Source organism: Thamnophis sirtalis, unplaced genomic scaffold (assembly GCF_051295495.1).
Source record: "Thamnophis sirtalis isolate CommonGarterSnake01/CBP01778 unplaced genomic scaffold, rThaSir2_p1.2 scaffold_9, whole genome shotgun sequence".
In the NCBI taxonomy this organism is placed as follows: domain Eukaryota; kingdom Metazoa; phylum Chordata; class Lepidosauria; order Squamata; family Natricidae; genus Thamnophis; species Thamnophis sirtalis.
In genome coordinates this window covers 70551619-70574766 of record NW_028261389.1, presented here as the reverse complement: position 1 = coordinate 70574766, position 23148 = coordinate 70551619, and the positions used below count along the sequence as shown (strand labels likewise).

Sequence of the window (23148 nt, the reverse complement as noted above, 5' to 3'; positions counted from 1 at the left end):
TAAACTTGTGTTTAAAACAGATATAAAAAAAAACACCTTGGTAAGTTTTTTCCCCCCCAATATGAAAGATCAAATAAAACCCCTAGTTGGGGTTTTAAATATACCCACAGAAAGGGATATTTTGGATATCTGAACTTAATATTAGTAAAATATATTCTCCAACTATTTAATAATCATTTCACCTCACTCTGAAAATTTAAAAAAAAAATCTGGGATAGATAGATAGATAGATAGATAGATAGATAGATAGATAGATAGATAGATAGATAGATAGATAGATATGTAAATATCCTGGGTCAAATTGCAATTAAAGAGATGGTTCTTTCAAAATGAAATGTTTGATTTCAGACTCTTCCAGTAGAAGTCTATGAAATATTAAGGCAAAGAAAAATTGATGTGTTTTTTTTTTTTTTTTTGGTTTCAAAACGATGTAATGAAAACGAAAGAGGAAAACTTCAGATGGACCTCAGAAACAAAGAGAGTGGACTTAGCCTTATGGCGTCCACGTCAGAAGTCAGTTGCTACCGGTTCTCAACGGTTCTATTCAAATCACGCACGCACCAAACTGCCAGTAACGGCGACAGAACACCCCCCCCCCCCAGTCCATCTTCTCCTTCTCTTTGCAAAAGTTTTTCCTTTGGAAATGAAGAGAGTAGTTTTACAAGGCATATATAAATTAATGTTCAAAATTGCTCAGAGGAGGGGAAAAAGTAATTACTGATATTGGGCTACAAAAGATCCCAGGAGGATCGTGGTTAGCAGGCCCTTTGCCCTAGGATGGGGAAGTGAGAAGGGAGGAAGGTCTTCAGGCTCCATTTAATAACTGGCAGTCTGATCAGGAAGAGTTTTGACTTACAAACAAATTCAAGGAAATGACAGGATTCGTAATCATAGTCCCTCATAAAGCAGGGAGTTGTCTAGAGATGATACATTATTGTTTGCAAATTTCAGTAATACAGCCAAGTGAATGAATGAATGAATTTGCAGAAGTATCAATGTTCACGGTAATTTTTATAGAAGTCACACCTCATGGACTGCCATACCTTTGCTAAAAATTCAGGTGAAATAGATAGTATTTTATATACCCCCACAAAATGGAAATTCCTGTAATATTTTGAATTATTATTATTATGTAAAATCAATCAACGATTTAATAACAATTCTATCCCAATGCAGAAAAGAAAAATTCTGCATTGCTGTATGAGAAACGATGTCTGAATTTAAAAATCAGGAGAAAGAATCTTTTGCAACAACAAAAAAGACCCCAAAAATCAAAATCTACAACCAAAGGGCCATGCCTTCTGTGCAAAAATATTGAAATAGACAGATTTGTTGAGTAGTTAGTTAAGTTCCTAGAGACCTTGGGCTGGCATTGATATGTGTAGAGAAAGTGACCTTTGATAGGATCCCAAGGGAGGCCTGCCATCTCCTCAGGGATGCTAATGGCTTTGTGTTGTCATCCCTACCAGTCAATTGTCAGTTTCTGTCAGTTGTTGGTGATCAGAGTGAAGATGGCGCCTAGGATATCAGTCCACATTGGATGATCTAGGCCTTTTGAGTAAAAAGGGAAAGTCTGATCTTTCGGCTTCCATCCCAGTTAATTACCAGTTCCTGTCAACTTAACATCCCTTCCAGTCAATTGTCAGTTTGTGTCAGTTGTTGGTGATCAGAGTGAAGATGGCCTCTAGGATGTAAGTAGGTCTTCATGAAGGCTGCTGGGCTCAGGAAAACCCTCAGGGAGGCAAATGTGTTCCAGACCAACTTTATCTTTAATTCCTTATTGGTGCTAAAAGACTTGGCTACTTCAGTACTTTCCAATTGATTTGGATAAATTAGCAGTCTTAATCTGTGAATTTGGAAAACCTTTTTAAATTTTATAAACTCATATGGCTATGGAACACATCCTGTCATGTAAACCCAAATCAAGGTTAAAGGAGATGAACTCAAGCCAAAAGTATTTTTCCATTCTGGTTTCTTGAGTCAAAGTGATTAGGAAAACAAGGCTTTAGTTGTTCCCCTACTTACATTCCTTTTTCTGTCTTCTAGGGCATTATTCTGGCATTTCTTCTGCTGTGGAGGCAAGAGACAGAAGACAGGAGACCCAGGACCTGGTGAGCCTATTTCCCCTATCTGCTACCTGGAGGGGAACACAAAAGCTCCTGGGCGAAAACTAATTAGGTTTGCCATCCATGTGGAGCTCCATAAAGTAGAGCGATGTGGGGAGTGGACATTTTGGATTGGGCTGTGATACTGAGAGGGAAAGGGAAGGATTTCCTTTAGGGGCGGACACCTAGATGCAGGGATATGCAGGACACACATCTGCATCTTTGAAGATGCACAGAGGGATGGGTCAGAGGCCAAGCTCTTCCGGACCTACCAAGCACTCCTCCTCCTGCATCTATATTGACTGCACTGCAAAGAAGGGCCTTGTTTTGGGGGGGGGGGTTTCTTAATCTGGGGGAGATCTAAAACTCTACTGAGCACCTGCCTCTCCTTTCCCAGATTTCTCCACAAGGGACAAGACCAAGAACAGCATTCTGTTCACGAAAAGGAGCAAGGTATGTATAAAACGTAAGATTGTAAACCCCAGCCTCATAAAACCTTTCTCTTGGGAGAAAAGGTCCAAGAGGCAGGGTTTCTTTTTCCTTTTATTCTACTTGATGGGGGACTAGAAACTCCTTGGATAGGATGGATTTCCTGCTAATACTTGTGTCGATGGGCCAAGCGAGGATGGAGAGTGACCCTTCAAGACACTTTGGCAACAGTAAATTGGAATTCTTTCTGTCTCTTCCAGCACATTGAAATCCAGCAATCTCCAGTGGAATTTGGACTGCCTAAAAATCAGGATTTCATTACTGAAGGCAACTTTATTACTGATAAAGTAACAAATGAAGGTACCTATGATTGATCCTCCAAGTTAAATCTGCCACAGCACCCTGAAGTTCTGTGATTGCATTTTGGGTGCTTGGCAAACAATCCAAATTTACAAGCATTTACAGTGTCCTGTGGTTATGCGATCATGTTTTGCAATAGGTTTAGTTGCTTTCTGGGCAAAAATAAACAAGTCACAAAACACTTTTTTTGGATAATCTGGATTTGGACCACATTAATTTGCTTTAGAATGTGATTCACTTAACAACTATTATAAAAACATTTATAACATTAATCACAATTCTGGACTCAATTATTGTTGTAATTTGAAGATGACCACTTTGTGGTTTCCAACAATGTAGCCAAGAGATTAAACTGCTAGATTTCTGTATTCTTTAGGTGCTCTCATTTTGTTGATAGGCCTAGGCTTCTCTTTCATTTGCCACCTTCTTTCCTTCATTTCTCTCATCTTTTTATCCCATGCAGGTGACTTAACATTAGAAGAACTGTGACATCCTGCTGGAAATGTAAAGAAGAAACTTTTTACAATTTAAGGTAAAGCAAAGCAAAGCAAAGCAGTGTTGGAATAAGATTCTCATTTTCATTACAAGATTCTTAAAGTGGACAAATGGCTGCAAAAGTTGACAGAGTTACCAAAGACACTAAATTGACTGCTTGGATTAAAGAAAAGAGCACAGTAATTTTGTTTCTACTAGGAAACCATTTTCGGACTTTGTGCTTTGAGGGCCACAGATGATGGACTTTGTAATAGCTGAAATATGCTTTTTGTAGTACTGTTGCGCTGGTTAAGTATGGGTCTTTGTTTTATTTTAAATTTGCTTTTTCAAGTGTATGACTAATAATTTCTCAATAATTTCAAGAAATTGCCTATCTTTCAGAAACCAGGACTGGCGGAAGAGCGAATACACTACAGATAAGAGTTTCATTTTCGGCTGTTCTCAAGCCTCCATGATCAAAGCAAAAATAAGAGGAGGAAGGAAGATTGTTCACTTCCTTGAATTATTTATAAAAATAATAAACTTGTGTTTAAAACACGTTAAAAAAAACCTTCGTAAGATTTTTTGTCAACACGAAAGATCAAATATCTCCTCGCTGGGGTTTTAAAAAGGGAAAGGGACCTTTTGGATATCTGATCTTAGTATTACTTAAAATATTATCCGACAATTTATAATAATTTCACCTCAATGTGGAAAAAAAAATGAAAATGTGGGATAAAAGTAAATGTAAATATTCTGGGTCAAATTGCAGCAATTAAACAGATGGTTCTTTCAAACTCTTCCAGTAGAAGTTTCACATGAAATATTAAGGCAAAGAAAAAAATATTATTTTTTGTTTCACAACTATGTAACGAAAACTGAAAAGGAAAAGCTTCCCATCTACCTCAGAAACAAAGAGGGTGGACTTAGCCATATGGCGTCCATCTTCTCCCTCTCTTCTTTAGGGGCTTTCCTCAACAGTTTTTCCTTTGGAAGGGAAAAATGGGGGGAAAGGCTGACTCTATAAGGCAGGCATGAGCTTATGTTCAAAATTGTCCAGAGAAGGACAAAAATAATTACTGATACTGGGCTACAAAAGACTCCTGGACCATTGTGGTTGACAGGCCCTTTGCCCTGGGATGGGGAAGTAAGAGGGGAGGAAGATCTTCAGGCTCCTTAATGCCGATCTATACAGAAGGATTGTCTCTCAATTCATGGTGGCCAAGAGGCAGAGCCCAGGCCAACTTTTTCAGATCCACTAAGAAGCCACAGAGAACGGGCTTCCAAAAGTCAGGTTAATAGAGGGGAGAGGATGCATCAGTGAGTCTAGCTGAATGGAGCTTTCACATTCAGAGACAGGCCGCCTTTAAGGAGCTTATCCTCCTTGGCAGCAAGAGAGAACATTCTCTTTGCTGAGAATACCAGGACCTATATCTCCTTTCTCAGATTTCCCCTCCTCAGATGTCCCCCCTGGAACAAAGATGATGCTTCTCGATAAAAGGGATGTCTAATTAAAAGAAGAAACACTTGAGGCTGCTTGCATGGGAAGGGATTGCCAGACCAGTCAAAATCTGTGGCCAGAGGTCCATGAGGGACTAAGAAGATAGGCCAACCACTAGGTACCCCTTGGAATTAGAGGTTCCTGTCGCTGGGACTTTCCTCCAGATGTAAATCCCAGTCTCAATGTGGTGCAAAAGATTCCTCGGGATGGAGAGAGACACTCGGAAAGGTTTCAAGGTTTTCTTCTGAAAGGGAGAACATGGAGGATCCTGGGGGCAAGATGTCTCACAGCATCCTTGACTAACAGCCAGACCCTTTTCTGTTGCACTAGGAGTAAAATGTGGAACAAGACCTCAGCTCTATCACTGGTCTCTTTTTGGTACAAACAGATTGGGCAACTGACAGTCCTGGTACCCTCAAGGAAGGATCTCTACGGCCTTGCTGCCTGTATGTAAGAGGGAGGCAGGTGGGAAACAAAGGAAAGAGAGATACTAGCAGTAGAGGGAGGGGAGAAAAGCTACCCCTGATTTTTTTTGAAGCTAAGGACACTTTCATTTCTGAGACTTCCTCTCTGGTATTGTCATGGCTAGCCAAATATACCACAAAAAGGCGTGACCCGACAAAAAGCGCGAACATCATAAGCGCGCCGACAAAACCGCGGCGCTAAAACCGCGGTCAAAAGTGCGCCGACAACAGCGCACCGAGAGAAGCGCGATTTAAGTTAAGGTAAGGTTTAGGGTTAGGTTTAGGGTTACATTACAGCGCGCTTCTGTCGGCGCGCTTTAGGGCTAATTCGTCGCTCATTTGTCGTGCGGTTTTGTCATCGCGCTTCAGTCACCGCGGTTTAGTCAGGCGCGCTTTTGTTGTTCGTGCATTTGTGGTGGAACCCAAAAAGGTACATCCCTTTCTTTAGTTTCAGGTGGAGGAAGCCTTTGGCCTCATGTTCAGAAGCCTCCTTTGGCAGTCTTCAACGTTCAAAGAACTTGATTTTTATTTTGAGGGTAAGGAGATCAAAGTCCCAGGGAAGCCTGAAGGAAAATATCAATAGGGCAAATTTCCCCCTTCCAGAGAACCTGGGATTTAAGTAGGTGGGAGTAATCTCAGATGGGCATTGATATCTCTTCCTTCCTTTGACCTTACAGCAAAATTCACTCTGTCATGGACCCATAGATTGAATCTCACCTCTTGGACATCTTTGGGTTCATCTAGTTCTCCTCCATGGAAACAGGAGATGAGAATGTTTCAAAGGTACCACATTTAGCAACCTTTCTTGGACTTCCTTTCTGGTATTGGCGCAGCTCGGAAGATATTCCACAGGTCATCATCTCTGTCTTTCATTCCAGGAAGAGAAGAAGTTGCTGGAGGAGACCTTTGGCTTCATGCTCCGAGGCCTTCTGCAACAATCTGAAAAAAACCCTGAACCTTTGATTTTTATTTTGAAGGTTAGGGCATCGAAGTTCCAGGGAAGCTTGAAGGAAAATTGTCCCAGGATTGTCCTTTCATCCCGTTATTTTTTTAACATTGTGGTAGAAAACACTAGCAGCTGCCCTTCAGAGCAATTGAGAAATTTTAGAGATAAAACCAGGAGATAACAATTATCTACAGACAGGCCCACAGGTGAAGAACGTCAGAGTTAAAGACAACTCCAAGATACGAACAGGCTGCCCAGTACTAAAAATGGAGGACAGCATTCTCGTTCCTTGTGCCAACAAACCGCTGAAACCAGGCAAGGATTTCAGGAGGAGCCCCTAAAGCTGCCCATTTTCCATACAGCCTGTTTTCAGTGGTTTTTAGCGATTGCTCTAAGCATTGGACAGTTTTGGCTCTTCATTGGCTTGAGAAGGACGACACTACAGAACTATTTAATAACTGGCAATCCGGTCAGGAAGAGTTCTGACTTACATACAAATTCAGGGAAATGACAAAGTTAGGAATCGTAATCATTCTTAATCCAGAGACCGTTGGCTTGTTTGCAGATGATACATGATCTTTTGCAAATTCCAGTAATACAGCTAAACGCATTAAGACTGAATCAAAAGACTTTGCAGAAGTATCAATGTTAGCAGTAATTTTTGTAAAAGTCACACTTGATGGACTTCTATATCTTTCCTAAAATTTTAGGTGAGATAGATAGTACTTTATATACACCCACAGAAATCAACCAACTATTTCATAATAATTTCATCGTAGTGTGGAAAAAAAAGAAATGAAAAAGTGGAATAAAATATTTTAAAATTCTGGGGTTAAATTGCGGCAGTAAAAACTATGCTCCTTTCAAAATTAAAGAGTTTTATTTGACAAAAAATGAGAATTTCATTTTTTCAATTATATTAGTAGCAGTAGATTTGGGGCCAATCATTCCCTTCAGGTTGGAAAACTATGGAAGAGAAACTGTGCAATGGCTAATAATATATGCTAGCCATTTCTTTAACAACCAACCTTTCTAATCAGCGAAACCAAAAATCAAATTTCCACTTTTTTTCCATCACAAGCACAAAATCCAGAAGCTATTTCTAAATGGAAACAAAATTAGATATGTTCTTTTCTCTTAATAAAGCAATCAGTTTAACCCTCTGCTTCTTTCCTTGCTGTGAGAAATAATATATATTTGTTTGCATCTGTCAATTTTTATAATTATCATCATTTATATTAACAACATTCATTGTATTTTTTCAGATTCTTGAAATTTACAGAGAAAAAAACCCCTATTTTTACATCCATTTTAAAACTCTAAAAGTCTAGTTAGTACATCATTTTTAAAACTTCCTCCTATCATACAGATGTTAAAATCCACTTTCAATAATATTTTACAAGTTTAGGAAATACTCAAGTATTATATACAGTATGAAGGGAATAATCTAGCTTTCTCATCCAATTACTTCAAAAATTAGCAGATTAATACCGGATTACACTCCTCCAATTGTGAGTATACCTATGCTATCCTTACGTGGGAGAAGGCTCACTTAGAAGACAGAGACATAGATTAAATATAACAGATCCCTTGCGCTGAGTGAGTCCCATCCAGGATCCTATACGGCCGGTAGAAGATGCGGGAGGTGAGAGCAGGCGAGGCCAGGAAGGGACGGAAGGCTTCTTCAGCCCAAAACCGAAGCTCAGCCGCCCCACACAGCCATCCTGCCCCGCCGGGCCTTCTAGGAGGGAATCCACGAGAGTGAGTGGAGCGCAGGGACTTATCTTCTTAAACCCGGGCACAAGGCGAAGGACGAGCCGGATGGAGGGAGACCCAGGCAGTGCTCCCTTGGCTAAAGGGGCAGGGATCTTGGCTATCCCCCACATGCCTCTTCCTCCATCCCCAGACGGGATGCTGCGAGGCTTGTCCGGGCTCTGCTCGACTGAATGGAGGGGGCCAGGGAGGAAGGGGCTTGGTTGGGGGCTTCCTTGGGAAGGAGATTGCAGGAGCCTCCCGCGTGGCTTCAGGCGCAGAAGAGCGCCGCCGCCTGGCCAGCTCGCTTATCGCTGTCGCCTCTATCGGGGGAGGGGTGGGATCGCCAAGGCGGAGCCCGAGGGGTCGGAGTCCCGCGCGTGGGAAAGAGACGCGGGAGCCGGCAGGATGGGTCCAGCGCAGCGGGAGCTTCCCAGCCCAGGAGCCCGGGACGGGAGAGGCCAAGGGCGGCGGGGAGCGAGGGTGCCGCGGGGCGGGTCTGCAAGGGCGGGGCTCTTTCCCAACTGGAAAAGGCCTAATCTAAGATACATTGAGTTTGTCGATCAGTTCGGCGGGTTCGAATCCCCAGTACAGGTCTCCTGGGTGAGCAGGGGGTTGGACTAGATGACCTCGAAGATCCCTTCCAACTCTGTTACTGTTTACTGTCCTCCTATGAAACAAAGTAATCTGTATGATTTTTTTCCTCTCCTTTTTCCTACTTGTATTTCATTTCTCAATGTAAATTTTATATAAAAAGTGACAGACATCCAGCATTGATGAAATTAGCGAAGAGCCTATGGAGCTGAGGCACAAACTGGAAAGGCTGAAAAAAGAGCAGGCAGTCCTGACAGCCGAAGTTAAGGGAAAGTTTATGCCTACAGGAAAGATTCCTTGGAATTCTGGAAAAAACGGAAGTTGAGAGTTCTAATCCTTTTATACAAGACTGATTTATTGAGGAATGTGGAGTTTTCTCCCAACAGTTCAGCAAATGTTGCATTGTTCTATTGTTTGTTCAATTCAAATGCTAAGACCTGTAGAGATTTCACTTTCTAAATTAGAATAAATTTAGAGTAATTTATGGCATTTCAGTTGTTACTAAGTTTTAGTAACTCGGTTCAGCAGTTGCTCAGGCCCATGGCTAGGGATTATGGGATTTGTGGCCCAGCAACTATAGACATGGAACATAACTGGAATTGTATACAAAAAAAATGCATTCCATTTCTAGAATATTAATAATGTGTTCAGTTAAGTAGGCATTCAAAAATTGTATGTCAAACCACAATTTGAGCACGAACATCTACACAATGAGTTACAAGGGAGCAGTGTCACTGGCTTGCTTCTGACACTGCACAACTTCACAATCTCATTATCCCCCCCAAAATAGAGCCCTTCCTACATACCAGGGCGGTGTATTCTTTGAAAATGATTTGGAAGAACTACTTCAGCCCCTGTGCAAATCACCCGTCTGTTGTTTTCAAAGCACACCATCTTTTTTCCATATAAGTCTGAAAAATACTTCAATTCCTTTAAAAAATTTATTGAGTTGACCTTCATTTGCATGAATTCTGAAACACTTATTTTAAACTATTTGAAATGTACATAAGCATAACACATAGGTTACATTAAAATGCATGGAAATTATCATTAAAATATATTCTTCTTACAATTTGGAATAAGGATGAAGAATTGCTCTGTCAAAATTAGACAAATAAGATACAGTTTATCCATATTTCTAATATATGCTCTTCAAAATCCTGTTTATTTATACTTCCCACATACATACATATTAACTTTTTAATATTCATATTTTGGCATAAATTGCAATTACTGACACTCTGCCTTTTCTCCTAGAACATACAATCAGTTTAGAAGCTGTTTCTTTCAAAATCCTTTTTAAACAAAGACAATTTTGTGCAACAAAACTTTCCAGCTTAGTTCCAAGCACTATATCTTTTAAAACATAATCTGAACTTCATTTCTTTAGAAAGGATGAGACTTTGCTAAGGAAATTACGAGGTAATAAGCATTCAAGAAAAAAATGGTAAGCTGACAAAGCAAATCTGGATTGAAATTTTCTTAGAAATTAATGTCTATTACTGTTTTATCCTATTATAAATACAAACTTTATCGCTTAAAAAAGCAAGTCTTAATTCCACTTATATTAATTGATTTCAGTATATTTGCCAGACTCTTGCAATATGATTGGAATTTACACTCAGAAAATTTCACAGGTTAACAGAATAAGGGGTGGTTACAATTCTCCAATGTAATTAATTATATTAAAAGCACTTCTGATTTTTTTACCTCTTTGAATATATTTTACAGTTGATCAAATAAAACCTGCAAAAGAATTTCTGGATGCAACCTGGGAATAAACATTTAAAGCACTGAAAACATTTACTGAATTATATGTATCTACCTTATGACCACTAGAGATTGGAACATCAAATAAGAATATTTTAGAGACCTCTGAAACATTATTGAGTATATAAAAGTGATTTGAGGAGGCATGGATAATCCCCCGATTTATTTAAATTGAACATTGATGAGACATTAAAATTGTGACTTGGAAGCTCTTTTTTTGAATCAACAAGTCCTGGACAATTGCCTAAAAAGGAGACTTATTAAATAAAGACGCAACGCAAGGCGAAAGTGAGTGGAGACTTAAACGGAATGGAGCTAATGTTTCAAAGTGTTAAGGATCTTATAAAGGATTCGAAGGAGCCGAAGTCGTGATGACACGACGTATGATCTCAATGCTCTGAGATCGCAGTCAACACTTGCCTCTGGGTAGCCCAAACGGACCTAAACCGTCCCATAGAGACGGTGAACAGGACGAATACATCTTGCTGATCACAGGGGCATCGCAAAGTCTCTGATTGATCCAAGACAAGCTCTTCAAGCCGGTGACAAAAAATCCAGCCAAATGGCTGATGAAGTCGGGGCGGCTCCAAAACAGAAGGATATGGAAAGAGAAAGTGTTTTCAGCTGGTGAGGGGCACAAAAGATCAGCTCCTAATTGATAAAATGATATTAGAAAATTGTAAGAACAGAAAAACGAACTTGAATATGGTCTGGATTGATTACAAAAAGGCATTTGACTCACTGCCACATAGTTGGATCATAAAATGCTTAGAAATAACTGGCATTAGCAAAAATATTACATCCTTTACTGAAAAGGCGATGAAACAATGGAGAACTGAGTTGGCAGTAGGGAATGAGAGCTACGGAATGGTTAATATCAAGCGAGGAATTTTCCAGGGTGATTCACTTTCACCTCTTCTCTTCATCATCGCAATGATCCCACTATCAGTAATCTTAAAAAAAATGAAATTAGGCTACCAAACAGCCAAAGAAGCTGAAAAAAATTCGCATTTACTATATATGGATGATTTGAAACTCTATGGAAAGTCAGAAATAGAAATCCAATCATTGACAAACACAGTCCAAGTATTCAGCACAGATATTTCAATGCAGTTTGGCATGGAAAAATGCGCCACTGTATCCATAAAAAGGGGCAAAATCACTGCATGTGAGGGAATTGAAATGCCCAATGGCCAACTAATTAAATGCTATGAAAATGAAGCCTACAAATACTTAGGCATTCTGCAGTTGGATAACATCAAGCATGGAGAAGTAAAAACTATTGTCAGGCGAGAGTACACCAACAGAGTTAGGAAAATTTTGAAATCTAAATCTAAATTGAATGGTGGAAATACAATCAAGGCCGTAAATACCTGGGCAATACCAGTTATAAGATACACAGCTGGTATAGTTAACTGGACACAAGCTGATTTGGACATTTTGGACCGAAAAACCAGGAAACTAATGACAATGCACTACATCCACGTGGTGATACTGATAGACTATACCTGCCCAGAAAATCAGGTGGCAGAGGATTATTACAAGTGAAGCAAACAGTTGAAGAAGAAAAACATGCACGGGCTGATTATTTAAAAGAAAGTCAAGAACATCTATTAATCGAAGTAAAGAACAAAAATCTACTGAAGGCCCAACAGACAAAACAAGAATACAGAAAAGATGTGATAAAATCAAGAATGGAGAGTTGGCAGAACAAAGCACTGCATGGCCAATTTCTGGAAAAAATAAAAGATAAAGTGGACAGTGAACAAACTTGGTTATGGTTAACAACAGGTACATTAAAGAAAGAAACAGAGTCACTAATCCTGGCCGCGCAAGAACAAGCTATCCGCAAAAATGCCATTAAGGCCAAAATCGAAAAATCCTCTGATGATGCCAAATGCAGACTTTGCAAAGAAGCTGATGAAACTGTTGATCACATACTCAGCTGCTGTAAAAAAATCACGCAGACTGATTATAAATTGTGGCACAATTCAGTAGCACAAATGATCCATTGGAATTTGTGCAAAAATTATAATATTAAAACAGCAATAAACTGGTGGGAACATCAGCCTGAAAAAGTCACCGAAAATCAGATGGTCAAGATCTTGTGGGATTTCCGTATACAAACGGACAAAATACTGGCGCATAATACACCAGACATCACACTGGTTGAGAAAAATAAGGTCACAATCATAGACATCGCAATACCAGGTGATAGCAGGGTCGCCGAGAAGGAACATGAAAAAATAGCAAAATACCAGGACTTAAAAATCGAAATTCAACGACTATGGCACAAACCAGCAGTGGTAATTCCAGTGGTAATTGGCACACTGGGTGCTATTCCAAAAGCACTGGAATTACATTTAAAACAGTTAAAAATAGACAAAATCACCATCAGTCAAATGCAAAAAGCCGCACTGCTTGGATCTGCACGCATATTACGAAAATACGTTACGACGTCCTAGGCCCCTGGGTGGGCCCCGACTAGTAACCAATGCCAAATCCGGTGAAACAAGTGGCAGCTGTGATACTAAAGTTAGATTCAGTTAAGTCTTGATTACTAGGGGGAAAATGATATAATGCAGGATATAGTCAAATAAAGGAGGGATAATGATAATAACGTGTATATATGTATGGGTACAATATAAAGAAATGAGATGTAAATTGTAAACAGTGATTTGGAAAGGATAGAAAAGTTTGTTATTAAATATTAGGGATGTTTAGCTAGAATAGGACATAAGGATTTAGTGTCATTGGAGGATTTTAGAAATAGTAAATGAAATGCCAGTATGTGGTTTTGTTCGCTGATTAAAATACTTTTTAAAAAAAGGACCTTATACCGGAACATCATAAGGAGATGGTGAAAGTATTTGATCACACAGAACAAAGAGTGGAAAATATTATAACAAGGGTCAATGACCAAAAACCAAGACAATGAGGAGAAAATGGAGCCATCGGAAGGAACAGAAGGGAAACCAGCAAAAAGAAGACAACAAAGAGGAATTATGACCAAAATTAATAATGATTAAGGAATTAAAGCAGGGGGGAAACACTTTAAAATATCTAAAAAAGAAATGGGAAGAACAGATGTTTGGGGGGAAAAGATAGGAGTTAGAACAGATCACCTTAAAACTAGACAGTGGTAAATGGATTTTCTGTCAATATTTCCAAGAGTCATTTGACACCTACCACTAGACTAGTACATTTAGGTGCCTTGTTTGACACTCGCCAATGCAGTGTGTTCCTATCCTCAGCCAGACAAACTAACCTCAGGAAGTTAGCGGGGGAGGTAGCCAGGGAACGCCGGGTAGCATTGGCTAAATTGTCCCAGTTATTGGACACCATGGTATCTGCCATAGGGATTGTGCCTTGGGCACGATTACACACCAGGGATCTCCAATGGTGTCTTTTGCTCTTTCAGAAAAGATTGTTGAGTTGCTCCCTGGCCAAGATCAACCTTCCTGCGGAGGTCATCAACTCCCTCCTTTGGTGGAGATCCCCTGCAATTTCCAGGGGAATTTGCTTCAAAGTTCAAGACATACTGATTCTCACTATGGACACCAGTCTGACTGGCTGGGGACCCCACATTCAATCACAAATGACTCAGGGTCTGTGGAGCCAGGATGACCGACTCCACAGTATAAACTGGTTAGAATTGCGGGCGGTTCACCTGGCTCTAAGACAGTAACATCGTTCTGTGGTGGGCAAACATGTTTTAGTCCTCACGGACGTTTCCATGAAAGTGCATATAAACAGACAAGGGGGCACCAGGTCTAACTCGCTGATGCAGGAGGGCAGCAACTTGGGGACTTGGGCCGAGGCCAACCTATTGTCCTTAACGGCGGAACATATTTCAGGGGTGACGAACATGCAAGCCGATTGGCTCAGCCGAACATTTGTAGACAATGCAGAGTGGCACCTGCACATGTCGATTTTCCAGGACATCGTTGGACCACATCGAGTCTGACAGATTACCTTCGCTGAAAAGCTGGGGTTGCCTAGCAACAGGGCATGGCTTAACAACAGTTGTCATCAGACTCAGTCCTAGCGGATGATGTCAACCACTCTGGATACCTCCACACAAAGAGAAGAGGTGTATCAGGTATGTAGCAACACTTTTTTTCATCCAGGAGAGACCTAAAACTTTGCTGAGCACCTGCCTCTCCTTTCCCAGATTTCACCACAAAGGACAGGACCGTGAAGAACATTCTCTTCACAAAAAGGGACATCAAAAAAGAAGAGAATGCACCTCCCTAGGCTGCCTGCCATAAAAGGAACCAATAGAGGAGCCAAAAATTATGGGAAGAAGTCCATGAGAGGACAAGGAAGACAGGACAACCAGTCGGTATCCCTTGGAATTATAGGATCCCATAGCTAAGCTTTTCTCCCAAGTGTGAATCCCAGTCTCAGTGGGATGCAAAAATATTCCTCAGAATGGAGACCCAAAAGGGTTTCAACCTTCCCTTGTTAAAGGGAGAACACGAGGGACCCCGGGGTCAAGATGCCCCACAGCCTCTCCAACTTACAGCCTGACTGTTTTTAGTTTCAGCAGGAGAGCAGCTTCGTTCAGGGCCTTTCTTCCATCGGCACTCTTTTTCAGCTGAAGCAGAGCAGGCAAACGGGCAGAGCGGATAGTCCCAACGCCAAGAAACAAGGACCTCTACAGTCTTGCTGCCTTGGTAAGAGGGAGGCAATTGAAGGCAACTAAAGCAGGACAGAGACAAGAGCAGTGGGGGGGAACCACTCCTGGACTATCAAAATGTGGCCTGTGCAAAGGCTCCTTAACCTGGGACTAACTTCCTTTTGTACTGACAGGGAAGCTATAGCAGATGTGCAATTCAAAAGGGGCTGGGGAAAAGAGGAAGGGGAGTGCTGGAGCAGCCTGGCTGACTTTACCTTCTCTGCTTCTCTCCACTCTTGTCCCCTGCGAATGCTCTAAGGAAATAAAACTACTCACAGGACTAGCTGCATTGCTTGCCATTTATGACATCAGGTCAGCCTTTTCTTTTTCTGATCTCTCAGGAAAGTTCCACCAGCCAAGGACCCACATGTTGAATCTCGTCTACTGGACATCTTAGGATTCATGTGGTTGTCCTCCATGAAAATTGGAGAGGAGAATGTTTCAGAGATATCAACTTCAGCAACATTTCTGAGACTTCCTTTCTGGTATTGGAATGGCTGGGAAAAAGTTCCACAAGTCATCACCTCTGTTTTTTGTTTTGGGGAGAGAAGAAATTGCTAGAGGCTGCCTTTGGCCTCATGCTCTGAGGTCTTCTTCAGCAATCAGTAACAACAGAGCATTTAATTTTTATTTTCAAAGTAAGGGCATCGAAGTACATGGGGGAGCTTGCAGGAAAATTGGGCCTATAAACATTCAATGAATCCAGTGTTAGAACTCCAGTGAAATGTTCCAATATATTAACTGGCATTAGGGCCTTATCTTCTTAAACCCGGGCACAAGGCGAAGGACATTAGCAGAAATATTACATCCTTTACTGAAAAGGCGATGAAACAATGGAGAACTGAGTTGGCAGTAGGGAATGAGATCTACGGAATGGTTAATATCAAGCGAGGAATTTTCCAGGGTGATTCACTTTCACCTCTTCTCTTCATCATCGCAATGATCCCACTATCAGTATTCTTTAAAAAAAAATGAAATTAGGCTACCAAACAGCCAAAGAAGCTGAAAAAATTTCGCATTTACTATATATGGATGATTTGAAACTCTATGGAAAGTCAGAAATAGAAATCCAATCATTGACAAACACAGTCCAAGTATTCAGCACAGATATTTCAATGCAGTTTGGCATGGAAAAATGCGCCACTGTATCCATAAAAAGGGGCAAAATCACTGCATGTGACTGAATTGAAATGCCCAATGGCCAACTAATTAAATGCTATGAAAATGAAGCCTATAAATACTTAGGCATTCTGCAGTTGGATAACATCAAGCATGGAGAAGTAAAAACTATTGTCAGGCGAGAGTACACCAACAGAGTTAGGAAAATTTTGAAATCTAAATTGAATGGTGGAAATACAATCAAGGCCGTAAATACCTGGACAATACCAGTTATAAGATACACAGCTGGTATAGTTAACTGGACACAAGCTGATTTGGACATTTTGGACCGAAAAACCAGGAAACTAATGACAATGCACTACAGTTTACATCCATGTGGTGATACTGATAGACTATACCTGCCCAGAAAATCAGGTGGCAGAGGATTATTACAAGTGAAGCAAACAGTTGAAGAAAAACATGCACGGGCTGATTATTTAAAAGAAAGTCAAGAACATCTATTAATCGAAGTAAAGAACAAAAATCTACTGAAGGCCCAACAGACGAAACAAGAATACAGAAAAGATGTGATAAAATCAAGAATGGAGAGTTGGCAGAACAAAGCACTGCATGGCCAATTTCTGGAAAAAATAAAAGATAAAGTGGACAGTGAACAAACTTGGTTATGGTTAACAACAGGTACATTAAAGAAAGAAACAGAGTCACTAATCCTGGCTGCGCAAGAACAAGCTATCCGCACAAATGCCATTAAGGCCAAAATCGAAAAATCCTCTGATGATGCCAAATGCAGACTTTGCAAAGAAGCTGATGAAACTGTTGATCACATACTCAGCTGCTGTAAAAAAATCGCGCAGACTGATTATAAATTGTGGCACAATTCAATAGCACAAATGATCCATTGGAATTTGTGCAAAAATTATAATATTAAAACAGCAATAAACTGGTGGGAATATCAGCCTGAAAAAGTCACCGAAAATCAGATGGTCAAGATCTTGTGGGATTTTCGTATACAATTGGACAAAATACTGGCGCATAATACACCAGACATCACACTGGTTGAGAAAAATAAGGTCACAATCATAGACATCGCAATACCAGGTGATAGCAGGGTCGCCGAGAAGGAACATGAAAAAATAGCAAAATACCAGGACTTAAAAATCGAAATTCAACGACTATGGCACAAACCAGCAGTGGTAATTCCAGTGGTAATTGGCACACTGGGTGCTATTCCAAAAGCACTCGAATTACATTTAAAACAGTTAAAAATAGACATAATCACCATCAGTCAAATGCAAAAAGCCGCACTGCTTGGATCTACATGCATATTACGAAAATACGTTACAACATCCTAGGCCCCTGGGTGGGGCCCGACTAGTAACCAATGCCAAATCCGGCGAAACAAGTGGCAGCTGTGATACTAAAGTTAGATTCAGTTAAGTCTTGATTACTAGGGGGAAAATGATATAATGCAGGATATAGTCAAATAAAGGAGGGATAATGATAATAACGTGTATATATGTATGGGTACAATATAAAGAAATGAGATGTAAATTGTAAACAGTGATTTGGAAAGGATAGAAAAGTTTGTTATTAAATATTATGGATGTTTAGCTAGAATAGGACATAAGGATTTAGTGTCATTGGAGGATTTTAGACATAGTAAATGAAATGCCAGTATGTGGTTTTGTTCGCTGATTAAAAAACTTTTTTTAAAAAAGGACCTTATACCGGAACATCATAAGGAGATGGTGAAAATATTAGATCACACAGAACAAAGAGTGGAAAATATTATAATAAGGGACAATGACCAAAAACCAAGACAATGAGGAGAAAATGGAGCCATCAGAAGGAACAGAAGGGAAACCAGCAAAAAGAAGACAACAAAGAGGAATTATGACCAAAACTAACAATGATTAAGGAATTAAAGCAGGGGGAAAACACTTTAAAATATCTAAAAAAGAAATGGGAGGAACAGAAGATGTTTGGGGGGGGAAAGATAGGAGTTAGAACAGATCGCCTTAAAACTAGACAGTGGGAAAGGGTAGAAAAAAATAAGATTGCAGAATCAGAATATAGACTTAGAAGTAGATGGAGTAAAAGACTTAAGAGAAGAATATGGGAGACAAGCCAAAAAAAGATAAGATTAAAAACTTGGATGTGGACAAGAGATAATGGATAAGGGAAGAAAAAAAGTTTAAGATTTTCCATGTTTATACTTCAATAATGTGTATTATGATGGTATTATTAAACATGTCTAAAATATGATTAGCAGTGAAATGAATAATTATTTTGTATGTAGTGCAATGGACATTAGGATAAATATTTTAATATTGATATGAAGAGTGAAACAAGGGAATTATGGAAAAAATAAGAATTAAGCATTAATTGGAAAATGAGAGCTTGAATGATGGTATTGTTAAACATGTATAAAATATAATTAGTAGTGAAATGATAAAATTAAACAATGATTATAAAATAAAATATTTTAATGTAATCTCTTTAATCTAAACAACAGGGACTGTGCTTTTATTCCTTATTATGATTCCCAAAGCCTCGGAGGGAGGGGGGGCTGGAGAGCCATTCTCAATTTAAAAAGGTTGAACCACTTTATTAAATATAGAAGGTTCAAGAAGCACTCTCTACAATCAATCTTGGGAGGTATCAGACAAGGCGATTATCTTACTTCCATCGATCTAACGGAGGCTTACTTTCATATACCTATTTCCCCTTTGCACAGGAAATATCTAAGGTTTTATTATCTCCGCCATCACTATCAATATAGAACCCTGCCGTTTGGCCTTTCTTTTGCCCCCAGGGTTTTCACTAAAGTTTTGGCAGCATATCTCTGGGAGATACCCATAAGGCTGCAGTGCTATTTGGATGACATTCTCTTGCAAGCTAGATCGGCAGAACAGGCTATCAGAGCCCCGGAAGTCACTATCCACACACTGCAGGCTCATGGATTTTCTGTCAATATTTCCAAGAGCCATTTGACACCTACCACTAGACTAGTACATTTAGGTGCCTTGTTTGACACTCGCCAATGCAGTGTGTTCCTATCCTCAGCCACACAAACTAACCTCAGGAAGTTAGCGGGGGAGGTAGCCAGGGAACGCCGGGTAGCATTAGCTAAATTGTCCCAGTTATTGGACACCATGGTATCTGCCATAGGGATTGTGCCTTGGGCACGATTACACACCAGGGATCTCCAATGGTGTCTTTTGCTCTTTCAGAAAAGATTGTTGAGTTGCTCCCTGGCCAAGATCAACCTTCCTGTGGAGGTCATCCACTCCCTCCTTTGGTGGAGATCCCCTGCAATTTCCAGGGGAATTTGCTTCAAAGTTCAAGACATACTGATTCTCACTACGGACACCAGTCTGACTGGCTGGGGACCCCACATTCAATCACAAATGACTCAGGGTCTGTGGAGCCGGGATGACCGACTCCACAGTATAAACTGGTTAGTATTGCGGGCGGTTCACCTGGCTCTAAGACAGTTCCATCGTTTTGTGGTGGGCAAACATGTTTTAGTCCTCACGGACGTTTCCACGAAAGCGCATATAAACAGACAAGGGGATACCAGGTCTAACTCGCTGATGCAGGAGGGCAGCAACTTGGGGACTTGGGCCGAGGCCAACCTATTGTCCTTAACGGCGGAACACATTTCGGGGGTGACGAACATGCAAGCCGATTGGCTCAGCCGAACATTTGTGGACAATGCAGAGTGGCGCCTGCACACGTCAATTTTCCAGGATATTGTGGACCACATCGAGTCTGACAGATTACCTTCACTGAAAAGTTGGGGTTGCCTAGCAACAGGGGCATGGCTTAACAACAGTTGTCATCAGACTCAGTCCTAGCGGATGATGTCAACCACTCTGGATACCTCCACACAAAGGTGTATCAGGTATGTAGCAACACTTTTTTTCATCCAGGAGAGACCTAAAACTTTGCTGAGCACCTGCCTCTCCTTTCCCAGATTTCACCACAAAGGACAGGACCGTGAAGAACATTCTCTTCACAAAAAGGGACATCAAAAAAGAAGAGAATGCACCTCCCTAGGCTGCCTGCCATAAAAGGAACCAATAGAGGAGCCAAAAATTATGGGAAGAAGTCCATGAGAGGACAAGGAAGACAGGACAACCAGTCAGTATCCCTTGGAATTATAGGATCCCATAGCTAAGCTTTTCTCCCAAGTGTGAATCCCAGTCTCAGTGGGGTGCAAAAATATTCCTCAGAATGGAGACCCAAAAAGGTTTCAACCTTCCCTTGTTAAAGGGAGAACACGGGGGACCCTGGGGTCAAGATGCCCCACAGCCTCCCCAACTTACAGCCTGACTGTTTTTAGTTGCAGCAGGAGAGCAGCTTCATTCAGGGCCTTTCTTCCATCGGCACTCTTTTTCAGCTGAAGCAGAGCAGGCAAACGGGCAGAGGGGATAGTCCCAATGCCAAGAAACAAGGACCTCTACAGTCTTGCTGCCTTGGTAAGAGGGAGGCAATTGAAGGCAACTAAAGCAGGACAGAGACAAGAGCAGTGGGGGGGAACCACTCCTGGACTATCAAAATGTGGCCTGTGCAAAGGCTCCTTAACCTGGGACTAACTTCCTTTTGTACTGACAGGGAAGCTATAGCAGATGTGCAATTCAAAAGGGGCTGGGGAAAAGAGGAAGGGGAGTGCTGGAGCAGCCTGGCTGACTTTACCTTCTCTGCTTCTCTCCACTCTTGTCCCCTGCAAATGCTCTAAGGAAATAAAACTACTCACAGGACTAGCTGCATTGCTTGCCATTTATGACATCAGGTCAGCCTTTTCTTTTTCTGATCTCTCAGGAAAGTTCCACCAGCCAAGGACCCACATGTTGAATCTCGTCTACTGGACATCTTAGGGTTCATGTGGTTGTCCTCCATGAAAATTGGAGAGGAGAATGTTTCAGAGATTTCAACTTCAGCAACATTTCTGAGACTTCCTTTCTGGTATTGGAATGGCTGGGGAAAAGTTCCACAAGTCATCACCTCTGTTTTTTGTTTTGGGGAGAGAAGAAATTGCTGGAGGCTGCCTTTGGCCTCATGCTCTGAGGTCTTCTTCAGCAGTCAGTAACAACAGAGCATTTAATTTTTATTTTCAAAGTAAGGGCATCGAAGTACATAGGGGAGCTTGCAGGAAAATTGGGCCTATAAACATTCACTGAATCCAGTGTTAGAACTCCAGTGAAATGTTCCAATATATGGGAATAGTCTAAGTGGGGGATTGCTCTTAGGACAGATATCAGGTATCTGGGAATTTGGCTTGTCACAAGAGCGGTTTCTCTTCATGCAAGGACCTCTTCTTGAAGAGGTCACTTTAATTGTAATGCTCCATGGCCAGAATTGCAAATAAGAGACCAAAAGTATTTATAGGGTCCTTTGCTTGAAATGCCATCCCAAAGCATCCTCCCTCCAAAGTGCCTGGGATTTAAGAAGCTGGGAGTAGCCATAGAGGGAGGGTGGTTTTAAAGCCCTAATGAACATACCCTAAAATTGCACATGAATCTTGACCAAAAGAAAAACAAAATTGGAAACTTTGGGTCCCCCACTGTGTTTGAGGCCCCAACACCATAAAACCTCTCTAGGGAGAAAAGAGCAGAGTGTTCTTTTTCCTTTCGTTCTGTTTGATGGTGGACTAGGGAATCCCTGGATGGGATGTCTCGCTGCTAATACTTGCATTGATGGGTCCAAGGGAAGATGGAGAATGATTCTGCCAGACACTTTGGCAACAATACGATGGGCTTCTTTGTTGTCTCTTTCAACTTACTAAAGTCCAGAAGACATTTCCACAATTTCCACTGGAAATTGGACTGACTGAAAATGAGGATGGTTTCATTAATGAAGGTAACTTTCTTTTGTAAACATTAAAGGTGTGTGTGTCTCACCCTTTTTCCCCAGGCAGGTGACTTAACAGTAGAGAAGCTGTGACATCTTGACTCCCACTGCTGTTTAGCCAAGGATGAACAATGGATGAAAAGGACTTTCACGCTATCGCAGATCCCTTCATTTGTCCCATCTACAACTTTCAATTATTACATGTAAATGTTGTAGTTACTCTGTTCTACCCTTCTGACCTTAAAATAGAATAAATCCTGATATTTATGCTTTTAAATCCTTAGATTATCTTCATCACTTCAAGGATGGATCTTTCTGCTATTGAACTGCAATGTTGATGTTCGAAGATGGCGCCGAGGCTACGTGTGTTGTGAAACAGATGCAAACACTGGTCAGTTTTATTATGCTGCAGCAGGTTGATGGTGTGGAGTTGGATTACGAAATGCTTGAGTTTCGGCAAATCTGGGTTTTTCCTCTATTGAGTATATGATTGATGCTGCTTTTTTGTCACATGGTTGTCTCTCTTCTTAAGCCATGTAGCAGCTTTGGACAGGAATGGATGTGGTGCCTGGAACTCACCTGGTTTCTTCAAATGTTGCTGGCTGGACCATCCTCTCTCCAGGCTGGAGAAAGAATCAAAGACTCTGCGATTCCACAGACTCCCCTGACAGATGGAATAGAGGTGATAAATTGTTATTTTTTAAAAAAATCAGCTCTGTAATTATACAAAGAAAAAGGCCTTTTTATGTCTAATGGAAGAATTACTAAGGAAAAATAAAGAAATAAATCAGCAGTGCTTCTTCCTATCAGCTGATCCCTTTTCCTTCTTGCAAACTTTTATTTCAGTTTAATCTCTCAATGGAAGAAACAGAAGGCTTTCTCTGCTGGGACCCAAATACTAGCTGTTTTACTGCAGAATCAGCAAGCCAGCCCAGAAAGTCGTATTCTAGGTAAAGGTCTTGGGAGGAAAGCTTATTCTGGTCTAGAGATGATTCACTCCAATTTCACATGGGAAGAGCAGAGCCTGGCTTTATCCCTTGGAGAGGGGTTGGCAAGGGGCTTGTGCCCGTCTCCAGCCTTTTTGCTCAACCAGGAAG

The 23148-nt window shown here is 40.9% G+C and overlaps 2 long non-coding RNA genes across 3 annotated transcripts in view; both read right to left on the bottom strand.

Annotated features, from left to right (window-relative positions):
* Positions 1-2847: 2847 nt before the first annotated feature.
* LOC148044179 (uncharacterized) lies at positions 2848-7442 on the bottom strand. The gene is made up of 2 exons (XR_015697663.1): positions 6051-7442; positions 2848-3390 (listed from the first exon to the last, which is right to left on the bottom strand). It is a non-coding gene; the product is annotated as an uncharacterized LOC148044179 (long non-coding RNA).
* Positions 7443-9552: 2110 nt separating this feature from the next.
* Positions 9553-23148, bottom strand: part of LOC106545699 (uncharacterized) — a 15052-nt gene continuing 1456 nt past the window's right edge. The window contains exons 3-4 of one of the 2 annotated variants that reach the window (XR_015697625.1): positions 22631-22715; positions 9553-11046 (exon numbers count right to left, since the gene is read on the bottom strand). This is a non-coding gene — a long non-coding RNA (uncharacterized LOC106545699). Of the gene's footprint in view, positions 11047-22435; positions 22716-23148 lie in introns of those variants that run through there. The other variant, XR_001313324.2, reaches the window with a different exon arrangement.